The 9,691-nt window shown below is 40.5% G+C and overlaps 2 non-coding genes across 2 annotated transcripts; both read left to right on the plus strand.

The window, feature by feature from the left end:
- The first annotated feature begins 227 nt into the window (after positions 1-227).
- Positions 228-346, plus strand: LOC137501564 (5S ribosomal RNA). Its single transcript, XR_011018613.1, has one exon. It is a non-coding gene; the product is annotated as a 5S ribosomal RNA (ribosomal RNA).
- Positions 347-356: 10 nt separating this feature from the next.
- On the plus strand, positions 357-475 carry LOC137501570 (5S ribosomal RNA). Its single transcript, XR_011018622.1, has one exon. It is a non-coding gene; the product is annotated as a 5S ribosomal RNA (ribosomal RNA).
- The last annotated feature ends 9,216 nt before the right edge of the window (positions 476-9,691 follow it).

Genomic DNA, 9,691 nt, shown 5'->3' on the forward strand with positions numbered 1-9,691 from the left:
CTCTCTAGGAAGCAAAGTGTCACAGCAAAAATCTTTGTTTTGAAATTCAAAGGTTTTAATACGCCGTCCTTTCCCCCTGCTTTTTAAAACTCACTTGACCGCCTCTACACCTACAACCATCGGTAGCCCTAAGTAAAATCTCTGTGTAAATTCTCTGTGTGTCCCGATATTAACGCATCAGACTCAAACGTTAAACGTAAGTAAACTAATGTTTCAACATCAGGATCGCCAACGGCCATACCATGTTGAATACACCGGTTCTCGTCCGATCACCGCAGTTAAGCAACATTGGGCGTGGTAAGTACTTGGATGGGTGACCGCTTGGGAACACCACGTGCCGTTGGCTCAATTCCCCTGCCAACGGCCATACCATGTTGAATACACCGGTTCTCGTCCGATCACCGCAGTTAAGCAACATTGGGCGTGGTCAGTACTTGGATGGGTGACCGCTTGGGAACACCACGTGCCGTTGGCTCAATTCCCTTTTATGCCCATGCCTCTGGGCAAGCAACTTTGAATCAAAATTTTATTGGTTGCTAATCAGCATGGGCTATAGTAAACTAATGTTTCAACATCAGGATCGTAGCATGTAGTTTTCGTCAGATACTTGTCTCAATGTACCAGTGTTTCAGTCGGGAATTCCCTCATGGCAACCTGAGTGTTTATGAGTCATTGTGTTCTCACTGATAAGAGTGATCGCAAATGTGACAATGGTCAACACATCAAAAATAAATTAGTCTTGTATTCTACCTGAGTGATCGCAAATGAGACTGATCGCAAATGCGACGACACCCAATGATCCCTGGAATAACGACGGAAATTCCACAGGACCATCCCTTTCACTTCCAAAAATTGCACATTCCTGCAAGCCCCATGTCCTCTCATTTTCGCTCCGAGTATCATAGTGTTCCGGTCATAATTATTTAACGCATACTAGTTGTGCTTGTTATGGAAGTCTCTACGAACAGTCAAGGGAAGCGCTAACCTAACTTAACCTGAACGCATCTGACGGACTCGCAAAGTCAGTGTAACACTTTCCCTGTACGTAGCTGGCCTGCCAAACACTTCTGGATTTAAGTAGTAAAGAGAGGTGTTGAGAAAACCCTCAGGAATACTCTTTAATGAGAACGGCTCCTTCTGGAGGCGATTGTCCGTGGTGAACAGCTGGACTGGACTATTGGACTGAGAGCGATTGTCACTAGTGCCGATTAACAGAACACCGATGCGACGGCATTTTTGAGATCGCCGAACTTCTCTTGGAACCCCATGCTCGTATTCTTCCTGCTCCGCGGATCTCACGGTCCCAGTTTTCAAGAATGGTGACCCAGCTGCTTGAGAGATAACCTCATTTCTGTGTCTCTACAGCAACCTTTGTTCATCAGCATGTCCAATGATCTTCAGAAACGTTGTGAGCAGAGCCCGTAATTTTAGGCACTAATTGGTTAGAATGCAAACTTACTGACTGGGCTTGACTTATTTTCTTTAATTCCTTGAAGGAACATAAAGCCTCGACGAAATGTCTCCAGCTTGTTCTAGGGGAAGCCCGTGTAATTTGGACCAATAATATTTATGTTATTTACAAGTTTAGTCAACCCCTGTCTCAGGCAAAATCAGCAAGAGGGCCGAGGGTAAGTTTCTTCTTGAAAGTTGATTTACTAATGGACTTACGATTGAATGGGGAGGAAGAAAACAGTCTGAATATTCATAATCCTCGTAAGCTTATATTGTGGCGAGTACGTGTACCCTGAAGTATTTATTTCAACCAAGAGGATATTTAGCTTTTACACGTACTGATGAAATATTAAGTTAATTTTAACATAGTTTCATTCATAAATTTTAAATACTTTGCTTATTATTTAGTTTTTAATTAAATCTTTGTAAGTCGTGTAATTTGCACTGCCCGAGATAGTGTCATTTGGGCCGTTGGAACAATTGTAATAATTACGATTCCCCATAGTTTTACTGATGGTTCTAAAATAACTTGTTTTATAGTTTGAGGCCGGTCCCACGGTGTAGTGGTTGCCTGTCTCTTACCCGGAGTCCACGGGTTCCATTCCCGGCTAAGGACATTTACTTGAATCGGAGGGCTGGTCCGAGGTCCACTCAGCCTACGTTAATGCAATTGAGGAGCTATCTGACGGCACTGCATGTGACAAGCATTATGATGACGACTGGATTAAGTGCAACAGTTGCTCATGAAAACTGCGCCAAAATTCAGAATGAATTATTTTATCATTGTTTTACATGCCAAAAGTGACGACCACAATTCATGTTTATTGGTAAGTATTTCATAACACATATATTAAATAACTTATAAGTGTTTATGTTTACTAATCCAAATTACACGATCACCTGGTCTAAGTTACACGCTATCAGTCCAAATTACAGGGTAACAAATTTTAGAATAAATAGCCTGTTACTTTCAAACAAATCCTACAGATAATATGAACATTAATGTTCACCAAATCATTTGCTATAGTGTACTAACACTGTGCTAATTATCGCGTGCAAATGCTGGGGCTGTACCTTAATTAAGGCCACGGCCGCTTCCTTCCCACTCCTAGCCCTCTCCTGTCCCATCGTCGCCATAAGACCTAGCTGTGTCGGTGCGACGTAAAGCAACTAGCAGAAAAAAAAAATATCGCGTAAAATTTGAATTTTTTTTAACGTTCAATAGAGTAATGGACGTTTACAGTAAATTTAAGTGATCCAAATTACACTGACTTCCCCTACCTGCCGCCAATGCTTTCCTCTCTCCTCATGCCTTGTTGACTTGATCTATCTCCCTGTCTATGGTTCTCTTCCAGGTAACCCTCGGTCTGTCTTGCCTGGGACTACCTTGGGAATTCCAGCTCAATACCTGCCTCGTGAAACTTCTCAGGGTGTGCCCAATCCATCTGCATTTTCTTATCAATATCCGTTGTATTATAGGCCTCCCAAAGGTCTTCATTTGCGATGGCCTTTGGCCACCATATTTTCATAATGTACCTCAAACAACCATCTGTAAGAATCTTTAACCTTGTGGTAATGTCTTTGGTCACTTTCTAGGTCTCACATCCATTCAGTAACATATATTTGACATTTGAGTTGAATATTATTAGCTTCGTTTTTATGCGAATGAGCATGATTTCTACGTAGCAAAATTCCTCCACTCTTCCTATATCCATTCCATCTAGAATCAAACTAGAATTTTTACGATGGTTTATGGACATGTCCTTAGTCGTTTTGTTATTTATCTTTAAATCTACTTTTTTAGCTTCTATTTTTAAGTCATTCACTTTGATTTCATGTCCCGAAAATATTCTGTAAGAAGATAAAGAATATCCGCATAATCCAGTTGCTAGGGTTGTACCTTAATTAAGGCCACAGCCGCTTCTTTTCTAGTACTAGGCCTTTCCTATTCCATCCTCGGCATAACACCTACATGTGTCGGCGCGACGTTGAGACAACTGTAAATGAAACAATCTAGTACTTCCCCACTGAATGCCACGCTTTTTATTATTTGCCTCCATCAACATACTGAAGCGAGTAATTAGTATACGCTTACCTGCATAACGGTTTTGCTACGAGATTTGCATAACAATAAGGGTACGACACCTCATAGCCCCGAGAATGAATCTTATTCTTGCTACATTACGGGAGAGCGGAATAGATGACATTTCATACTGCAAAATTATTCATTTTATTTTATATTTGTTCGTGGCGTCGACCTCTATAGATCTTTTGCCACTACTTGCACCATATGATATGAACCTGCGTGTAATTGTAATTGCGGAAGTGTAGAGTGTTGAATGTGAGGAAAGGAACGTTAAGGATGACACAAACACCCAGTCCCCAGGCCAGAGATATTAATCATTTACAATTAAAAACCCCTGATCCAGCCGGGAATCGAACTCGGGTCGTTCGGATGACAGGTGGACGCGTTGCTCTCTACACCACGAGGCCGATCATTCGGCCAAATTAGTCTGCATTTTAACCAATTACTGTCTGAACATCCGGGCTCTAGATGAGCAATGTGCGGCACACGATGGTAAACATATATATATATATATATATATATATATATATATATATTTGCTAGTTGCTTTACGTCGCACCGACACAGATAGGTCTTATGGCGACGATGGGACAAGGAAGGGCTAGGAGCGGGAAGGAAGTGGCCGTGGCCTTAATTAAGGTACAGCCCCAGCATTTGCCTGGTGTGAAAATGGGAAACCACGGAAAACCATTTTCAGGGCTGTCGACAGTGGGATTCGAACCTACTATCTCCCGAATACTGGATACTGGCCGCACTTAAGCGACTGCAGCTATCGAGCTCGGTAAACATTTCGAACACGTACTGAAGAGAGAGTGGAAGAAAGTGGCTTGGCAGCCTCTCCACACCAAACGAGGATTACTTAGAACTCGTTATCGTGTGATTGATTCCTGGCTTCCAGCTCACTTTCAGGAATTGAGACCGTCATGTTTTGCTCCCAAGTATACCATCACCATTCCACATCCAGACGAGCAGGTCGCTCATGGGCATCAACTAGAAATACCTGCACCAACCGAGTCGAACATGTCGTAGATTTTAGTCGGGGATTTAAGGTCGGAGGCACTTCTTGACGCCACGTGATTTCTGAGATACAAATTTCAACCCAGAATCGATCGGGATTCGAACCTCGAGCTTCTAAATGGGATGCTCAGCAGCTAGGCGACTGAATTAATCACGCCCCCGTCCTCGGATATTCCCGGCATTATAAAGATTCTTCGCGTAAAAGCCTATGTACAATGCAAGAAAGCTCGGAAGGCGAGTACCACGAGCCATAACCTAGTACGTTTACTGCTCCTATCAAGTGTCTAGAGATAGGCCTAGATACGCCCGAAAAAACTCAAGATGTCATCGAGTTGATGTAGATTGGATATACCGTATTTTTCGCCCTTTTTATTACAAAAATTACTGCCTAAAATATGGGTGTGTCTTATGGTCCGAAGGTCGATCGTATTTAGACACTGAGTATACATGATTTGTTACAGCAATGATCAAAAGACTCCCTATAATACTCTCGGCAGTTGACCCTTTTTATTACTACAGTTAAGAAACAGACGCCGTGGTATCCTTGCATTTGTTTGGCAGGAATGTGATTTGCCTGGGAATTCCTCACAAGAAGGCTAGCAACCCCTTCCCCACCCTCCTCCTTACCGTACCAGGCAAACAAAATGAGCTGCAACCTTCAAGGAAGCGTAGAAAGAAAATCTTTCACTTCGTGATCAGTAGCAAGTTCCGATAGTCAATTTACCGTACCCTACACAATGTAACTTGTATTTTTTTACAACATAGCATTTAAATTAAAAGTTGCGGAATTCGCTAAATTAAATGGTATTTTGTAGCAGTGACGACAGTATTGCACCAGTTATCAGTAATTTGTGTTTGTATACGAATTCGATCATTTGTGAAAATTGTTTTTTTTTTAAATTCAGTGAAAGTATATTTTTTCTTAAATTCTCATCAAAATATTGGGGTGCGTCTTATGGTCCGCAGTAACTCACGGTCCGAAACATACGGTAGTGCGACTCCAAAACAATCGTAATAAGAACATTTTTCTCAATTTAAACTCTGTTCATTCACCTGATTCTAACACACACCCAGCACACGCAGTATCGTTTTCTACTCCCAAGAAACTTGCGTCCATGGCTTCGACACAATTCGTGCATATATTTTACAAATAATACCAGTTCCTTTCTCTATTATTGCTTAAAGCAGTGAGCACCACCTTCCCATTATGGGTAATTGAAAACAAAATCCTTGGAGTGCTGCCGTAAAGATATACTTGTAGGCCTATTAACATTTTTATGTTAAAGTATTTCAAGTAAATATGCCCAGAAACTTGGCACTGCTACACGATGAAATTCTCATCAGCTTAAAAACACGACAATTACGTCCCCGCACCTAATTTCGTCCTAGGGATTTCCAGTTTGTACGGTTGATAGTTAATGTTTAGCCGCGTGCACACGCGTAGCCTCATCCCGTTGTCTTCTTGTGAGAGTTGGTCGTGTGCACACGTTTTGTTTCCGTATACAAGGAGGAGGATGCATTTTTCATGCTAAGCTGAGTTATTGCAGCATTCAAATTAAGAGCCTGTTATTCCTAGAATGAGCACTGATATGTGTGTCAAATACTGGATTGCATTTCAGTCGTGTGGTGTACTTCCTGGAGTGTAATCACTACAGTGAGGTGGTTGGCGTGAGTTACTGTAGCAGCCATTATAATAAATCAGGGAATGTTCGTAATTTCGTCCCCCTTACCTTTATTTGTTATTTATGAAGTTTATTTTTATTTTATGATGGGAAAACGCAAGCAGTAGGATTAGGAGGCAATGAGAAAGACTATTAAGGCAGTGTCGGACAAGATAATGGGTTACAAACGTGCAAGTAAGGCGTTTAAAATCCCACGAGCAACGCTAAAAGGCTATGTTAAAAAAGAATACCAAACAACATTCTTCATAAATGGCCTTCAAGTAATTCATTATAGGAAAAGTGTTTGGCAAGGTGAGAAAGGAAAAATGCATTAAAATTAAATGTACTTTTCATAAATTTGGTGGGGGACGAAATTACGATCACATTTTTGCTAGTTAAATTTTTGTAGTGTTTATGTTTATGTCAAATATTGACTACCTTACGTTATAACAGTTTCCTTGTAACTTGCTCGAAAGTGGAGAATATATCGTCGCTGCCGGGACAAGACCTCCTATGTGAAATATTTTAGCTTAGGACTTTGCCCGGTAAGGTTCTGTCATCTAAGGTGCAATATTGTGTGAATGTGGTCAGGGCATTCTCGCTTTTCACAACGAATGTGCTGCGGGTCAGTGTATATCTAAAATATTTTCACATAGGAGGTTTTGTCGCGGCAACGACGATATTCAGTAGCCTAATATATATGCCTATTCCAATTTCTAGCCTCGTCCCTAATATTCCTGAACTTCTACAAGTCCAAATCTGCTAAGGGGACGAAATATGGACCCTTACCATAATATGTACCAGGACGCAACGCCTCTGCGCTCTGAAAATTCTCGCTACAATATTCCTCTTCCTGTTTTATTTAATATACTCAAAAAGTTTATTTATGTTGCTTAGTATCGGTTCTATTATTGTTTGGTCACGTTCCATTAACATTCATTAACATTCCTTGGGTATCCTAAATAATTGAAGTCGTTAGCATGCAGCGCTAAACCCTAAATTTGCGAAACGGTGCAGATCCTCGATGTTAGTATTTCATAACCTCAAGTTTCAATCAGCGTCGATGAGCTTACCTTACGTTTCATCTATTGTAACAATGCAATAAAGAACTCGATTTTGGCGTACAGTTACATTAGCAGAAATGTCTTCCAAATTAATAACCTTTATTCAATTTTAGTCGGTATTTAGATTACCCACCTAGTTGACATTTTATGAATCATCAAATGATCCTTTATTACGGTTCCAAACAAAAAAATATCAACTCTCTTATCACACTGAACGGAAATGCCTTTGAATTGTTGTCACAATTTAAGGTGAGAAGTACCTGGTCTGAGACTTAAAAATAAACGAAAATGAGATTTTTGGTCAGTTACGTGGTAGGGAACATAAATAAATTCATTTTCTTTTTTAATCTAAAAAAGGAGCGTATTATGAGACTAAATCACAATACAGGTCCTTAAGAACACACGTCTACTTTTACCGGCCTATAACTTCCGAACTATTAGAGACAGATTTCTGAACGCACTTCCATTCCCTTCTGTATAACACATTCTTTTTTTCGGGAAATAATTTTCACATTTAAGTATTTTCTTGTATTTTGGGACCATGTTTTGGGAAACGTCTTATGATAGGTCAGTAGAACATTATATGGGCACCAACTTTACCGTAATGGATAATAATACAGTATTTCCCTGTAAATATGAGACTAGGTTTAGAAAAAAAACTGTATCAATTTTTCACCTATTTTGAGGACGATGGTCGTCGATCACCTAAAAAAAAGCCTATACTAAAGAAAGTATTCAATTCCTGAAAATTATTCTTCCTATTATTTTAGCCATGAACAATAAGATATGGGGGTTGAAATTATGTATATTATTCAGATATTGGTAAGGATTCTTTTAATTTCAAAACTGCTACTAACTTTAGTCAACTATAATTTATTTAATCAACATTTTAAAACCCTTAAATTTTCAAAATTTTGACGTCACCCAAAATTTTAAAAATGAGCACTTTGAAAATTTCTAATAGCTAACTCAAATAAGGATTGAGTGAAGTTCCCCCATTCGTGTGCGTATTTATAGCCTGGTTCAGCCCTGGTAAGGCAGACGAGGGTGAGAGGCATCTGCCGTGTATAGGAAACTGCGTGTTCTTGTAGTGGAGGATAGTGTTGTGTGTCGTTTCAGTTGATTTCAAAAACCCACACTTCGCTCTTTGAAGAATCCAGTAGCGTCCATACTTCGACACTGGAAAGCAGCACCGACATGATATAAACTGCAACATACACCAGTACAAACACCCAATCCCAGAGTCAAGGGAATTAACCATTTAACGTTAAATCTCCAACCCGGCCGCGAATCGAACTCGGGGCCCTATGAACGAAGAGCACTATGCTGACCAGTCAATCAGCCTAATTTCCTAACTTTACTGTAAGTATATAGGACGCTTGCTAACACAAGAATAGGATCTGAATCTGCCTTGGGAGTAGTATTTTTCTGAAATCCATACATTATTTTTTTGCAGTCGTGACTTCCGCTTCGAAATTTATTGGTGTATGGTGTCTTCCGTCTATCCTGTCTGACCTCCCTTGACCAAGTCTTGCTTTTTCCGAGGCCTTTTATATTATTTCGTCGGTGTCGGTGTCCAGTGTTGAAGTATGGATGCTATTGGATTCTTCAATGACCCAACGGCGTTTATTTCAAAATCAGGTTATATCATGTTCAGAATCCCATGTATAGGTCACGTAACCAACGAGGAAGGCAACCTGTTTCGGTTACATTTGCAGAAATGTGCCTGATAAAACTAATCATAGAAGTTAAGATAGAAGGAAAGTGTTGACGAGCGTGGCGAAGATTATCCTGGAGGAAAAACTCCCTACAGCGTTTCGATATTCATGATACGGCAACCCTGCTACGGAAAAAGCAACATGGGAAAAGAATGCTCCGACATTCTGTGATGAAATGGCAGGAAAAAGAAGAAGAGGAAGAAGAAGTTTTCAACAGCAGTTTCTGAAATTCTCTCTCTCAATTCCCAGTAGTAAACCAAAAATATTCTTCGATCAATAAATCATCCATACATGCGCGGCATAAAATGTCAGAACAATCTTGAGTTCTAATCGTTTGCTCCCCCGGGCTATCGTAAGATACCACTAAAAGGGGCCCCAGGCGCTCTTAACTTGGTAGCGTGAAATGGTGGCCATGTGGCCCTTAGCTGGGTCTTGGAATTGCTTCCAATTGTGCCAGGCTCCTCACTTCCTTCTATCCTATCTGACCTCCCTTGATCAAGTCTTTGCTTTTTCCGACCCGTCAGTATCAAGTTTGTGAGGCCTAGCGAATCTTTTATTTTCACGCCCTTCGTGGCTCTTGCGCTTCTTTGGCAGTTACCTTCACTTTTTTAAATGTCGGACCCTTTCCATATTTGCCCTCTGATTAGTGTTAACACAGGATGGTCACATAGTTGTACTTCCTCTTAAAACAAT

The sequence above is a fragment of the Anabrus simplex genome, chromosome 7 (assembly GCF_040414725.1).
Source record: "Anabrus simplex isolate iqAnaSimp1 chromosome 7, ASM4041472v1, whole genome shotgun sequence".
In the NCBI taxonomy this organism is placed as follows: Eukaryota; Metazoa; Arthropoda; class Insecta; order Orthoptera; family Tettigoniidae; genus Anabrus; species Anabrus simplex.